The sequence below is a fragment of the Vigna umbellata genome, chromosome 10, assembly GCF_029865625.1.
Source record: "Vigna umbellata cultivar VRB3 chromosome 10, Vumbellata_1.0, whole genome shotgun sequence".
Classification (NCBI taxonomy): Eukaryota; Viridiplantae; Streptophyta; class Magnoliopsida; order Fabales; family Fabaceae; genus Vigna; species Vigna umbellata.
The window spans coordinates 19,948,036-19,965,129 of NC_142174.1; the positions used below are offsets into that span (position 1 = coordinate 19,948,036).

Below are 17,094 nucleotides of genomic sequence, written 5' to 3' on the forward strand. Positions count from 1 at the left end.
ACCTTACTATAACTAGACTATTGCCCGAACGTCCTACTCTCCGGTCTTGACTTCGATTTCTTCCAAATTTTCTTCTTCCAGCGCCTTATCCAGCAGCTCGACTCCTTCTGCTCACATCCACACGGATGATCATTGCAATGACAAGGACGGATGTACAAAACCAGACACGACAGGAAACGCAGGGTAAGCTTATGTAATTTAATTCATGCATAAACATACATTTCAAATAATTCAACACCAAATAAATTTCAACGTACGTATTACACAAGCCTATCACTAGACTGACTGTCCGGACTGTATGAAATATGCGTAGCTACAAGCGTTCATGCACCCGGGTGATGTAGTAACTAGAATACTCTCATCAGCTGCCACCCGAGGTTAGTCCGTTCCGTCCAAAGTACCCCTAAGGACTAGGACCTCCTGCCGTTCCCACACATGACCTACCCTCCTCTACGTGAGGACGAGTACTCACGGAACATCAGGATGAACTGCCAGCATTAGCATGCCCACAGTCATACTTTACAAATTCCAATGTTCATCCATGAGTCGTTCCTCCCAGGAACGCTCGTTCAAATCAACATCATTTCATTCATATCACATTCTCTTCCTATTTCATTCATAATCATTCTCAATTTCATCTTTCATTATCATTTTTCTCAAATTCATCATTCATTACCAATAAGTTAAATTTCATCTTTGTTCAAAAATTCTTACGAATACTCAATACCGAACGTTTAATCCTCACTCAGAACGAGGACGAACACTTGGAACGAGACAGAGAGGTCTCCAGTTCCAGAATAGAATAAGACCGAGAGGGTTACTATCGGATTACGAAACAAACCGAGGTCAACTGCATATCGCAAGAATGACTAGAACGGACGTTACTTACAAAGTGAGTTAATTAGATGAATTGACCCTTGAGAGTTCTAACCGAACGTAGAAAGAACTAGGCCAAATACTAAAGCTCTAAGCCGGAACCAAATGGACGTATACACTTCAAGACTTTCAGAGTAGAATACTTAGAAGGATTCACCTGAAGAAACCGAACGCTTAAGAATCTTTAGCTTATTTAAATTTACATCAAGAATTCCGAATGCCAGTCAATGACCGAGCACGGTGAAGGAGAAGATTTTAATTAAGTTAGACGAACACTACTTTTCATCAAAATAAATTATATAAGAAACGAGAACGAGCGCTTGGTGTAGGACCGAGCACTACTCTGTACAAGCGCTTGGTGTAAGACCGAGCACTACTCAGTACGAGCGCTTGGTGTAAGACCGAGCACTAATGAACTTATGATAAAAGGCTTGATAAATATAGTCAGATACTATAGAAGTAGTGTTTTCGAACAACAAAAATATACCATACATATTTATAAAGATTTAAGTTATCACAGGATACCCAGATACAACTGTGCTTGGCCTAACGCTCAAGTCCAGTGTTACCACACGAGGACGCTCGTCCTCAACTAGGATTCTCTCCAAATGAAAGAATCCCATTTCCACTATGTTTATCAGAAGAACCGAACGGTCAATAACCGTTCAGTTACGAACGTACACTTTCATATGAGAAATTTCATATTCAGAATTTATTTGTATTTATCTCCTTTCTTAACATATAATTTCATAACTTTACATATTCATATCATGATCAACTTTCATAGCTCATGCAATCCATATCATATAAGGTTCATATCTTTCATGCATTAAAACATAACTCAACCATATTTCATTTCCACTCATTAAACAAACGAACGTTCATGCAATCTAATCATATCAATCATCATGCATCAAAGTCATTCAGTCAAATAATGAACGTTCATCCAGTACAACATCATACAAATACAAATTAAATTAAATAAGCTTCCCTTACCTCTGAGTGTGAACGTATGTCCTACAGACTGAGACTCAGTTCGCCGAACTACGATCCTTTCTACCCTCAACGCTCAACAACTCTTCGAACCAAAATAAAACAAAGTCCAAACTCGTTCAGAATGAAACTAAGGACCCATGCAACCAGAACTTGGTTTGCATGTTTTCAAGAACGAACGGTTAAAGACAAGGAAAACTTACCCGTTCAGGATTTGAAACCAATCGGATCAAACTAAAGCTTGGGACGCCAGAAGTGCTCCTACGGTGCCTGAATGGAGATCGGAGAAGAGAAAGTGAGTGTTTACTCAGAGAAAAGATGAAGAGGAGGTAGAGAGAAGGAGGAGAAAATGAGGTTCTTCAGAAACGTGAAAAGAGGGTGCATGCAGAGAGTGGAGCAGACTTTCTGAAAATCCAAGTTTTGCTGCACACGTCACAAAGAACGTCCCCTCTTCAGTCGACACCTGCTTTCCACTAACTGATTTCCCGGGTCCCTTCGCTTGACACCTGGCGTTCGTCACCTGAGTGTCGAGCCTTCCTCTTGACACGTGAATTCCACTAACGACACGTGTTTGGATTTTACTGGTTCTGATATTTGATTTTACTGGTTCTGACATACGTCTCGGCCTATAGCCGGTTTCTTTCTTTTTCCCACCATTCTTAATTAAAAAAATTACAAGATCTTTAAAACCAAAAAAAATGTCAATCTTGTTAAACCAAATCTTTGTCGGGTTCACTTTTCAAAAATCTAAATCAATCCATAGTAATTTTTAAACAAACTCACAAACATTTTTCTAGATAAAGAACTACGTGATCACTGATTGTCCATCATAAATGTATATACGTAGTAGCAAGGTTAATCCTTGTCGGGTTCATAAAACAAAAAATATTTTTTTGGTTTCTTGTTAGTTTCTTTATATAATTATTTTTAGGGAAAATTAAATATTTTGGAAAACCACGTTAACTTTATACATTTAATTAAAGGTACTATCTTTGGGCAGGCATGGTAGGGTGCTAATACCTTCCTTACGCGTAACCGATTCCCGAACCTGAAAATCTGTTTTTCGTAGACCATGTCTTATTATATGGTTTTCCATAGTTTTTCCAGAATAAATTAAGGTGGCGATTCCCAAAGTCTTTTCTTAAACCCGTTTGTTTTTCGGTTTGTCGTCCCGTCCCGATCCCGGTCGCGGCAGATGGCGACTCAATTGGGGACGCTACAGAATCAGACATTCTTAATTAAATGTGCAAAATTGATGTGGTTTTTCTTTATTTTATTCTATTTTATTTATTTTCCCTTTATTTATTATATATGATTGTCTTTATTTATTTTGGTAATTTATTTATATTTGTTTTTATGATTATTATTATTTGACATATCATGAGTGAGACCCTATACCCGGGTCTAAGTGTAACATAGAATTAGAGGGATTGTGTAGTGGTGTCACGTCTAGACTATTTCCAGTTTGGCTATCGTGAGAACCCTAGCCAGTGTCTGTTCTCTTTACATGCAATTTCACACCTAGTTGTGTTTCAATTGTTGTGGAAAAGCTGTGAAAAGGACAGCTCTGGTGACCTTAGGACGTTGGACCTACCTTAAAAGCATAAAAGCATGTTGTCTTTTAATCATTATTTGGCACATGCATCTTCATGCATCATATGCATTAACAACATTTTTATCATTTTCCCCTATTTTTTTTACATAACAATAAATGTGTCATGTTTTTATTTAAATAAAAAAACAAGAACAAAAATGTCATGCTTTAATGAATAAATTAATAAGACAAAATAAACACTTTTTAGTCAAATAAATTAATAAACCTTTCTTTTTTTTAAGCATTTGTAACATGAAATCCCGAAAATAGTTTTCTTCTTCATCATTTTCCATCATCCATTTCATCCATAAAAAAAATTATAAGGGACATTATCTCAAAGTGATCGCAAGCAATCTTTTTAGCAAAAAAAGTAAAAAAAAAACTGAAAATGAATAAAAAAACAAAAAAAAACTAGGGAGAACTTATCTAAGTTAATATTTTCAAAAATAAGGCGATCATAATTTAATATGTAGACATGTTTCTTCATCAAAAATTAACATTCTTTGTAACCTATTTTGAGTCTATAAAATAAAAAAAAAAACGTTTTTGAACAAGTCAGGTTGACATCATGTTATTTAAGAAAGAATTAAAAAGAATCAAAATTTCAAAACACAAGGAAAAAACGAAAATGACAAACTTAATATTCGTTCCATGTAACAACAACATTTTTTTGGGCCTAGTTGATAGTTTTCTTCAAATTCAATTTCTTAAAAAAAACAAACGAATGTGCTAAGAGGGAAATATAAAAAAAAATATTTCTCAAAGTTTTATCATTTTCATTTCACAAAAAAAAAAACATAGAAAAGGAAATCATCACATTTTTTGAGTAATTTAATATCATACGATTTTGTGACGAAATATTTTAAATTATTGATAGCATTTTCTATTGAGATATGTCTGTGTGTGCATTGCTTGAAAAACACTCATCCTCCAACCTTCCCCAAAAGAAAAAAGATTGACTTTAACAAACACTAACGCTACCCATAGACTGGAGCATATCGGTCTTGCCAAAGTTATTCTCGCTTGTGCTATTTGGTAGCCAAAAGCATGCAAAAGAAAATCAAACCAATTGAGGCGATCCTTTTTCGATAAATCCTTTCCATACCCATTCCCTATCTTAAACAAAATTCATGCCTAAAAATATGGGGCAACTTTGGCATTCATGGATCCATATCTCCATACTCATTTTATCAAACACCAACATTTTTTTGGTGTGTTGTATCTCATATTCACATATTACATGCTAACGTGGCTATCCCAATGTCCTTTAAATCCTTTTAAGTCCTTACCACTTTCAACTTTTCTGTGAATTTAAGCATGCACATATCAATGTCAAAAGAAAAGGCCAAGCATTGTTTTGAATATCCGACTTCAACATTTTTGACATCCATTGTTTTCAAATTGACACCGCAAAAATAAAATAATAATACAAAAAAAAAATCAATCAAAGGCAGGAGGACATTACTTTTTTTTTCAAGAATAAAAATCTACTTGCATAGTATTACATCATAAAAAAAGTCATAACCATTTATCTGCATAAATAAATATCATGTATATATCTTCATCAATGAGAAACTTTATTTGGAATTTTTTTTATGTCTCTTTCATTCAAAAATACAAAAAGCTTAGCATGCATCTAGGTTTCCTCTTTTAAGGTCTTTCTATATCGGTTTTCTACCAAGCAATGGTCGAAACAAGGTTTTTCATTATAGGTCCATACATTCATGCATTCGGTATCATTCATACATTCAACGTCATGCATGCATCATCATATCATAGGAAAGAGAAGAAAAAACATAACACACCATGCATCGCCAACTCCAACGAGAATTCATGAATTCGATGGAAATCATTTCAAAAAGTACATCAGTGAAAAAGTTCATAATTTTTTTTAAAAAAAAGGGTGAATGAGGATCTCACGCGAATTCCCACCCATATATCAATACATCAAGCACGCATTACCATGGCGTAGAATGCACGGAAGTACTAAAAGCCAAAAAGTATAAAAAGGTAAACAACGAGACTTCCACGACATCCTTATAGGACTCGAGCAAATTCTAAAGCGATGGAAGTTTAGGAAGAGGAACGTGAAGTTGTAAAGGCTAATATTAGTCAACTAAAGGATCAAATAGGTTAAATCTTGGAAGCTTTGAAAGCTATGAAGGTTGCAAGAGAGACTTTGTTTGTAAAGACCGAGGATAAGGCTCATCCTCCAACACATAACGTTGTGGGCACACAATTCACGTTTCCAATGTATGGTTTGCCATCAGGTTACACGCCGCCCATTGGAGATCACTCAGAGGCAGAGCACACTTCTTTGACATTTCCTATAACCAATAGCGTACTAGAGCTCAAGGGCCTATCCACACGATAGAGACGAAGGTGAATGAAATATCCAAGTTTCCTCACACAATTGTTGCACATGATGTTTCAACTAAGGCCACCATACACACAAGCATAGAGGAAGCGAAAATTAAACTTAAAGTGTTGGAAGATAGGCTGAAAACCATAGAGGGGTCTGAAAGTTATGGGTTTGGTGATGTGGCGAGGTTGAGCCTAGCCCCAGATGTGATAATCCCACATAGGCATAAGGTGTCAGAATTCGAGAAATACAAGGGTAGCACATGCCCTAAAAACCAATTTACCATGTATTGCCGAAAAATGGCTGCTTACGTTCATGACGAAAAATTATTTATCCATTTCTTTCAAGATAGCTTGGCTAAATCATTGTTGAGTTGGTATACGTATCTGAAATTCTCTCATATCTATTCTTGGGCAGATTTGGCGGATGCCTTTGTAAGGGGCAATAAAAATACAACATGAACGTCGCGCTAGACATGTTACAATTTCACCACATGACAAAGAAAGAGGAGGAGTCTTTTAAGGAGTATGTGCAACTATATAGAGAATTGGCAGCACAGGTGGAGCCACCTCTATACAACAAGGAGATGGTTGCAATGTTCGTGAGCACACTAAAACTACCTTTTCATGTGCATATGATCGAAAGTGTGACTTCCAAGCTGGTATCATCATCATAGACCGAAAGAATCGAAATAGGGCTTAAGAATGGGAAAATTACATCTTCGGCCACTATTTCAAAAATTTCGTTTTAATCTGGAAAAAGAGAAGGAAAGGCAACCCATATGGGGAGGTCTTGCGCCCACTCATAACTATCACCAAAGCTCAGTTTTCATCCTGGCACCAAAGCCCAGTTTTCATTCTGGCACCAGAAAAAAAAAGCCAAGTTTTCATCCTAGCACCAAAGCCCAGTTTTCATCCTAGCACCCAAGCTCAGTTTTTACCCTAGCACTAAAGCCCAGTTTTCATCATGGCACCAAAGCCCAGTTTTCATTCTGGCACCAAAGAATTCAAAAAAAAAAAAGAAAGCTCAGTTTTCATCCTGGCACCAACGCCTACTTTTCATTTTGGCACTAAAGAATTAAAAAAAAAAGGAAAGCCCAGTTTTCATTCTGGCACCAAAGCCCAGTTTTCATCCTGGCACCAAAGCCCAATTTTCATCCTGACACCCAAGCTCAGTTTTCATCTTGGCACCAAAGCCCAGTTTTCATTCTGGCACCAAAAAATTCAAAAAAAAAAGCCCACCTTTTAGGAAAAACTTCAAATTACAATAAAAAGAGAAAAATAAGGGTGTAGACATAACATACCTTTTTAGCTTTTGATACTCCCTTAGTGCTTGCTTCGTGTTGTCTTTGACAGAACCCTTATGTGTGAGAATGTATTTTTTTCTATACTCTCTTTCTCTCTCTCCTCCCTTTTTTCCATGACAGGTGCGTATTTATATACACACATTGTAATATTATGGTAATTTTGCCCTTAATTGTGAATTAATTGTCAACGAACAAAATAGAGAAAGAAAATGTCTAGGTTCCAAAGAAAAGAAATCAAATAATATTCAAGACATTAATTATAATTATCGTCAGAAAATTTGTCTATTTTTAAAATCATATTTTCCTCTTTAAAAGCAACGCACCAGATTATATTAATATATTATTTTAGTTATTTTTATAATCATTAGCATAATATTGATTCAAATTATTACCATATTAAACTAACATTTCAAAAATATTGTGTCTGGTATTATAGTCATTATTTTATCCTTTTTACCCACCATTAATTATTATTCTCTTATTTTTTTTATTTATTTACTTACCCGGACGAAATTGGGTGTTGACAGCTGCCTCTCTTTATTTAGATTTTGCTAGATAAGATATATTTTTTAATGATACAAACGGTTTATGTTATATAAAAAATTGTTTCCAAAAAATATTTTACACTATTTTATTTATTTGTTTTGTTTCTAATATGGATTACCATAAAAATAAAATTAATTAATTTAATATATGATATATTGCTAAACATTATTTTAAAAATTAATTGACTTTTAAAATAAATAAACATTATTTCAATATTTTGAAAATATATCATTGAATATATAGTAAAATAAAACACTGTATTTAATAGTTTATTTTAAATGTTTAAATTATATAGTTATAATAAAAAAAATCACTTCTTAATGTTATAAATTTTACTATTTTCAATTTGAAAAAGTGTAGCTTAAAGAGTTTAATAAGACTCAAACCAAATGTAAAAACTATCCAATTAATTGCTTTAAAATATTTGTATTTATATTGTCATCAGTTAAATAAAAATATATATTAAACATAGATTAATTAGACAACTCACTAATTAAACTAAAATTGGTTAATTGAAATGTTACTTTAGATTAAAATTATATCGTTTTGATTTGAGAAAGCTCTTGAGACACTTAGATTGAACTAATTTGGACCTTGACATATCTATCGAGGTTCTAAAATTATTTTATTTTTATTTCTTAAAATAATAACCTTTTAAAAAATAATATATATATATATATATATATATATATATATATATTAATAATACAAATATTTATTATATTATTTTATCCATTAGATTTGCTTTTAAACTGATTTAGCATAAAATAGTAATATATTTCAAATCTATGATTTCATATCTAATAAATTATTATTTTAGTTTTTGATACAACTAGTACTTTCTCAAATTTAAAACTTTCGTATTAATCTCTAAAAATGTCAATTATATATTAATCAATTTAATTCATAATATGTATTTCTAAAAATTATTTAAAAAATTTGTTGATTTTTAAAATAAATAAATAATTATTTCTTTTAATGTGTGTCTTAAACACATTTTAATCATCATTAGAAATATTTTCCAATGTATTTTAAATATTTTAATTATTAAACAATAACTTATATAAAAAATATTAACTCATTTGTTTTATATTATTTGTTTTTTGGTTTTAATTTTATCCGTTTATAATTTATAATCATTTGATCGTTTAATAAATTATTTAAAAGTAAATTATATTAAAATATTAATTATTTTTTATACTATTATATTTTATTTTGTCTTTTATTTTTTTTATTTATAGTTACTCGGTTAATCATTTAATAAAGTTAAATTTAAAAAAAAATTACTTTTATTCTTAAAATAATATTATTTTAAAAAAACAAAATATATTTATTTACAATATAAATGATTTATATTACGAAACAATATATTTATAAAAAATGTTTGTTTTATAAGAATTTTTTTTAATCAACTTAAATTATGATAGAAATTCTTAAAATTATTTTAAAAACTAATTAACTTTTAAAATAAATAAGTAATTACTTCCTTTAATTTGTGTTTGTAACAACACAAATAATGACAACCTATCATAATCTTATATAATTGCTACTCGTCAAGGATACATAAAAGTATATAAATCGCTTTATTTATAGTTATCGCTTTATTTATAGTTATCGTAAAGGTAATACTATAACAAAAAAATGAATTAATATACATTCCAAAGATATAGATTGAAAAGGACAATAACTACAAAGTTTGTTTTTTTTATGAAATACTGCACTAAAAAATGAATAAGGACACCAATTTGAGGCACATACAACGCAATAGCAGATAAAAAATTTGAAATCTCTTTGGAATGTACCACCAATGACTACATAGAGAACAAAAGCACAGAAAATTATAAAAATGATGCATACCAGAGGATTGATGTATTTGAATTATTCATAGCATCACACATGCAATTTAGATCAATCCAGATCAGCAACAACAAGAACTTCGTTAAAATCGTGAGATGAGGGGAAAAAGAGAGGTTAAAGATAGAATATAAATGATTTTAATAAGAGGCATTATATCACCCAGAAATTGCATATAAAAAAATTGATTTCCTTTTACTACTTCATCTGAGCACAAACAATATATACACTGCGCAAAAGGCTACACAAAATTTTCAAAGACAGAGTTAAACATTACGGGAAGTAAACAAAATACTCTTGAATTCATCACAAAACGTCGGTTCCCTCCAGAAATATAGTTGTATTTTTGGAATATGCTTTATGTATTGCCAATCCTCTCCTGTTTCCCTCTTGCACCGCTTTTTCAGATGAGGACATTCGCGTATCGCTAAATGAGACAAGTTGGTGAGGCGTTGAATGCTACTCGGCAGTGACCTCAACTCCCAACAGCAATGAATTCTTAATTCTTCAAGAGTAGTCATGTCTCCCAGCCAGTCCGGCAATGAAGTACATGTGCATGCATATATACCTAAAACTCGTAGGGAAGGGACACGTTGTAAGCCATAAGGTAATGTGGAGTATCCCTGAATAATTGAGACATTCCGAAGGGCAGTTAGTTGGTTCATATTGCTTGGTAGAGTCACCAGCTCTGGACAATTACCGATCGTCAAACTCTCAAGACAAGCCAAATGTCGCACTCCTTCAGACAATGATTTTAATTTCTTACAGTTTTTAATGGACAGAGTTCGAAGAGATGTTAGACCTTCCAGCACGTGTTCTGGAAAATACTCCACATCATACCATCCTTCAATACGTAGTTCTTGTAGTGCATGCAACCCACTGAGTTGGTCGGGTAATACCACAACTCCTTTAATGCAATAAATGCCCAAGGTCTTTAGAGAAGGAAGATTCCCCAGAACCCCTTCCATGAAGGAAGCCACTTCGTCAATGCTCATAGCAACAAGTTTCTCAACAGAAGAGAGACGTGGAAATTTAAGGTTGGAGTCGCAAAAAATTCTTAATTCAGAAAGTCGAGGGAGCATCTCTACTCCTCCCTCCCTCAACATTCTCTCCAAGTTTGGTAAATTGCTCATGGTCAGTTTCTCCAACGATGGAAATGCCTTCTCCTCCACGCCATCATACGTATCACCATCTATCCACTTCACATTTTTCATTCCACTCACCTCTAGCCTTTTCAAGTGTGCTAGTTTACCAAGTGGTGGAAGCTCTTCACAGTTGTCACAGTCCAAGAGCTCAACTTCCACCAAGTCTCTCAAAACTACAGAACTTTTCATCCAATTGGATAATTGTCTTCCCTGATATCCTCTCATCCCAAAACTCTTCAGAGCTGAGGGTGGTTCCAGGGCTTCGAGTACTCTCTCCACACTAACATTACTACCTTCTGAATTAGCACTACTACCCCATGACAAGTGTAGGCGATTCAACTCTTTCTTGCTCATTAAATTTGCTTGTTTAGCATCCCATTCATTGGGGACGTTTTCAAGGCCTCTGATACTCAGCGTGCCTCCCAGCTTTAAGCTATGCAACTCTGCTAACCCACACCCTCCTTTCAAACCCACAACAAAAGTGTTCAGGGTTCTTAGATGCCTTAGCTTGCCAATATTCGGAGGCGTCTCTTGTATTAAATGACAACAATTAATCACAATATGCCTCAGATCCTGTAATCGTGTCAAGTCCTTAGGCAACCCATGAAGTTCTTGACAATGAAACAGTTTCAGTATTTGCAATTTCGGCAACTGACAAATTGAGCTATTTAAGCTTTCTTCCGAACATCTACAAAATCTCAAACTCAAGTATCTCAAAAGTGTTAAATCCTTGAGTGGGGACACCAATGAAGAGCTTGTTTGCAATGCTCGGAGACAATGATTTGATGGCACCGGGCCAATACCACCAATATCAAGAAAAGTCTGCAGGGATTCAACCTTCTTCAAATCAGTCGTCGTTCTTTGCTTGAAAGCAGTCATATCATCAGACACACCAGAATTGAACAAGCTTGAATAGTGAACTCTAGTTGGCAATGGAGTCAATCTTCCTTTCACAATAACCACACATTCCTCACCCATAATAGACTGGGCAAGATCATGAAATAGATCATGGATCTTGAAAGTTGTGATCATACCAAATTCATCATACTTAGCTTCTTGAAAAAATGATCTACTGTATAATTTTTTCCACACTTTATTTCCAACATCCTCCACTTCTACATTTCTTTCACATTTAATAAATCCATTAGCCATCCAGAGATGAATAAGTTCTTCCTTGTCTATTTCAAAATCTTTGGGGAAAATTGCACAAAAAGAAAAGCATCTCCGCAAGGACAACTCCAAATTAAAATAGCTTAACTTCAAAGCACGCATGATAGAATTTTCCTCACCTGTCGCAGAACTAGTTTCCTCCCGTATATCCCAAATCTCACTTTCCTTTACATTCTGCCATTGTTTTACGTCACTTTCATCACGTAGAAGGCTTCCCAATGTTTTGATTGCAAGCGGCGAACCAACGCATTTTCTCACTATCTCTTTGCCAATTGACACGAGTTCTTCCATTTCTTCTCTGTTTGGTCCAAACGCATGGTGTTTGAATAACGACCAACTATCCTCTCCTGACAATTCTTTCAAATGGTAAGCAGGATGCGTCTGCATGCTGGAAGCAACTTCCTTGAGTCGAGTGGTGACCAAAATGAAAGCTCCTTTTGCTGCCCTTGCGCATTGCAACTTTCCCTTCAACTGCTTCCATTTCTCTTGGTCCTCATTCCACACATCATCAAGAACAAGTAAATACCTTGAGCCATGCAACACTTCTTCAACCTTTTTCCGCATTGATTCTAAGCTATTGAGATTGGGATTTTGTCCAGTGATACATTCTATGATGGATTGTAGTATTACCTCAGTGTTGAAATCATCAGAAACACAAACCCAAATTGTCAAGTCAAAATGTTTGCATACCCTGTTATCATTGAAGACCTGCTTGGCAAGTGTTGTTTTGCCAAGTCCACCCATGCCAACTATGGGATAGATGGAGAGCTCTTCACTGTCACTAACATCTTCCAAAAGAAACTTCACAATTTGCTCTCGATCCTGGTCTCTGCCGTAGACTATAGGTTCTGTAATGTCAGAGCTAGTTTGGCGCCAATTATCAAGGATTGTTTGGACCTCTGTGACACCGGGTACTAAATTAAACATACTTCTTTCTTCGTGAATGTCATGAAATCTTTGTGTGATGTCTTTCATCCTCTTGCCAATATTGAAACGAAAGAGAATGTCCTTAGGATGGAGACGGGATAGGCATGAAGTATGTCGATCGTCAAAATTCACTTTTGTGGAGTGAATTGAACATTCATCTAAGATATCATCAAGCACATATGCTGCATCTGTGAGTTTCTGCAGCCAATCTTTGACAGCATGACTTGTGATTTGTTTTCTCTCAGCATCTCTGAGGACAGCACGGATTGCAGTGAGATTGCTGGAAAGCTTTTGAGTTTGTTGGTGAACACCCCAAAACGTTGCAAGTTGGTCTTGGCCAAAAGATTGCAAGTTTTGAATTACAATTCCGAGCAAAGCCTCAGCCATTTACAGAAAGGAGGGTTTTTGGGATGATTATGACTGTGGAGAAGGAAGTATGGAGAAGAGTGTTTTGTGGTGATCGTAGAAAATTATCAATCTTCGTTTATTTGAATTGGCAATTGGTGGCCATGGCAATAAATATAGCGTGTTGTTTTCTCACAAGGAGTGGCCCCACTTTGCTTTTGTTGACGAGGAGTGTTCAAACAAGGAGTCAAGTCAAAACATCCTTATAATTGCGTACCAACTTCGCTCTCTTCCCGTCATTGCACTCCATAAACATGTCCTCTCACTTTCTCCTTCATTTGCGCTCAAATTTCACAGCTTTTTAATTTAGTTATTTAATAAAGATATATTCTTTTAGGTGTTTTCTTTCATATTTATGACTCTTGTCTACAAGTTTATTAGATTGACTGTTGTTATGTTACACCATTGGAATGTTAATGAATTACTTGTATTAAGTTTCTTTCTTTATTCTATCAGCATAAAACATGATCATATGAATGGGAAAAAACATATTAACAAATATTGAGAGATCAAAAGAAAAAATTGAATGTATTTTAAGAATTGTATTAACCGAAATGAGCAACTTAATTAATTGACATATTTTAACCGGAAAGAGTAGAAGCTTTAGAATATTAAGGAGGAATATAATAGTTAGCTTTGCAATTATTTTCTTGTATTATGTAACACCTCTTAGTAATGCAGTTTTTTACTAACTCCACCAAATCTGTATGTGGAAGTAACAACAATCTTTTCCATATTGCACATGGTTTCCGTAGTTGCAATCCAATTTGAAATCCTTGCCTCTTATATAAAAAATTGTCTATTTAAAAAGTTATTTTATTATTACATTTATTTGTTTTCAATATTCTGAATTACCGTATAAATAAGAATAACTAATTTAATACATGATATACACTGCTAAACATTGTTTTAAAAATTAATTAATTTTCAAAATAAATAAATAATTACTTTTAATGTGTCCTCAGATTTTTTTTGTTGCACATTTTTATCTTTCTGCAAGTTTAAAAGACAAAAGGATATGTCTTGATTGGTTGTTAATCTTACAAGTCCTTTAGATATTTTTTTCTACATCCTTTATTTATATATATATATATATATATATATATATATATATATATATATATATTTGCAACATCTCATTTTAACAGTGTAAAACTATTAAAAGAAAACGTATAACTTACCAGGAACGTGAGAGAAATGTAAAATATTATACCCTTGAAGAGCAAAAGCTATCTATCAAGTTGTTTCTCTCTCAACCAACCGCTGAATCAACTGAAAAGCTATCTATCAAGGTGATCATTATAAAAAAAAAACAATACATGGATAGACAAAACACATAAGCTAGGGTAAGCTAGAGATACAATACATTTCATAATATACTTAAATATTTTAAACATTCCACAAGTGATACCTATAACACAATTTAACCAACCAAACACTTTATACGTGATCATACTTTAATCGGACTATCCAGATTTACAATGAAAGTCGAGCTATGACAGGTTATGCATTTGTAATATCTTCTATTGCTTTGTAAAGTCATTATCAATGGGTTTCACCCTACCACACTCACAAGGTTAGTCTGTTCCACACCTGGGATCATATTGGAAGCATCCAAGACTAAGATACCTACTACTCTCACCACATGTGTCAAACCTCTCTATGTGAGAATGTATGACAATTAGAGTGTCAGGGAAACTCCCAAGATTGAGTTACCTGCATTCATTCTAACATACTTGAAACCACACCATGAAGTTCCACCTTAGAAATAACCTTCATAACTTTGAAACCATTGATATAACTTCTCCTTTACATCTTATATCAATACATGAGACTATTGATCATATATTAAAGAAATATAAATGCCCTTATAAGTCATTAGAAATCACACAATAGCACAATTTCTTCATGGCATCTTGATTCTCACATTTAAGGAAAACAGCTTTGAAACCCTCACCAACAGCTCCTGGTCCAAAACCCTCAAAATGACCTAAAGAACATCAAAAATTGATATCCACAACCCTGACCCCCCTACCGAAACTGGTGCAATGGTGCCCAACTGCGTCCAATGGCACTTGGGGGCCAAGGGTTGGCGCTCAATGCCCTGGCCACTGGAAAATGGGCGCTCAACACTATCAGTAAGATAAAAACTCAATTTTATCACTTTGAACACTTAACCCCCAACTTCTACAGGCCTCTAGGATCCTCTAGACCCTAAGAAAACTTTGCAAATACTGTTGTAACTTAAACTGACCCATTAAAACCCAATTTCACTTCTATCAAATACCCAAACTTCATTCTACACTTTCTAACCTCCATACCAGTTTACAACCTGTATGATCAAGTCTAAATACACTTGTTAGCATACTCCAACACCTTAGAATTCTCACAGTCATTCTATTTCAAAATCTCACCATGTAAAACCTCAATTTGGATTAAAAACACTTAAGAACTCACCCCAAGATGACACCCATTGTTCTACACCAGATTTTTATAATTTAACAACTTAGACAAGTCCTAATAGGTCTCATATCAACCTCCCAACCGCCCAAAACTTTTTACACTCATTACTTCAAAATCTCACTACTCAAAACCTCATTTTTACACTTAAAACACCTTAAAACTTCAACAAATCACCACCCCTATATTCCATAAAAGATTTTAATCCACTAATACCTCTAACAAGTCTTAAATTACTTCATAATAGCCCCAAGTAATTCCCTCACACCAGCCCCTATTACTCAAAATCACCCATTAAAACCTTTCTTGTTAAGCTTGAAACTCAAGTAATTCACTCTTACTTACTCCAAACACTTTAAGATAAATTTCATACCACAATACAACTTCCAAACATAGAATCATGCAATAGATTAATCTTTGTTTGGAAAATGGACATCGTTCATATATAGGTATCAAAGGATCAGATTAGTAATAATATTTGGTGATATCTTATGTTTTTCCTAAAATCCCAACTTCTTACCCAAATAATGAATATCTCGGACGGTCCCAGACATAGCACGTGGGATATCCGGTCAAACTCGAGCACTCAATCCGAACGACCATGACAGGTAAGTTTGTAGAGGTGATTAAGGTAAAACACCGATTAGAGGATTGGGCTCGAGATTGGGCTGTGATTAAGGCCTTGCTAATCTTAGGCCCATGACTAAAACTATAAATACAAGTCAAAGGTAAGAGTTAGGCAGATTGATTAATTGCACATTTATTGCGGTACTAAAACAACTGATCAGACCTTTTACTGACTTAAGCATCGGAGCACCTTTAAGAGGTACCATCCTAGGCGCACAGGACGGACGAACATCGACTTACGGAAGGAAGGATCACGAGAAAAGACTGGACGAATTTAGGTGACTCGACCCCATACAAGAACATTTTGGCGCCCACCGTGGGGCCGAGTGACTAAACTCATTGGTAACCATGAGAAACATGAGCAGAGAGGACCTGATCGAGATGATAAGGATGTTACAACAACAGATGCAGGAGTTGCAGCAACGACATGAAGCGAAGATGGTGGCCGTGCGGGCCCAATGCTCAGCTCGCATAACACAGGAGAGAAGATCAGGGGCGGGAGACAAAACCGAAGAGGAGCGTGGCAAGGCTGCCTAGGAAGGTGTTTCGGAGCACAGTAGCATGCCGGATCCTACCTGGAAACCGCCCGGGTTAGTGGTCGAGGGAAGTAAGGTTAAGGCCGACCAGGAGGAGAGCGCGACCTTGAGCAAGTAGTTGGTGGTCAAGGTTGAGGATACTTCCGATCACCTACCTTTCGTCCAAGCTATCATGGATGACCACATATCTGAGCATTTCGTCCCACCAAAGATTAGTATTTACGATGGGACGACCAACGCTGATGATCATGTGAAGGTGTTCACTACCCGGATGGCATTTCGGACCGGGGACT

At 34.8% G+C, this 17,094-nt stretch overlaps 1 pseudogene; it reads right to left on the reverse strand.

The window, feature by feature from the left end:
- Positions 1 to 9,648: 9,648 nt before the first annotated feature.
- LOC124829849 (putative disease resistance protein RGA4 pseudogene) lies at positions 9,649 to 13,243 on the reverse strand (annotated as a pseudogene).
- Between the last annotated feature and the right edge of the window lie 3,851 nt (positions 13,244 to 17,094).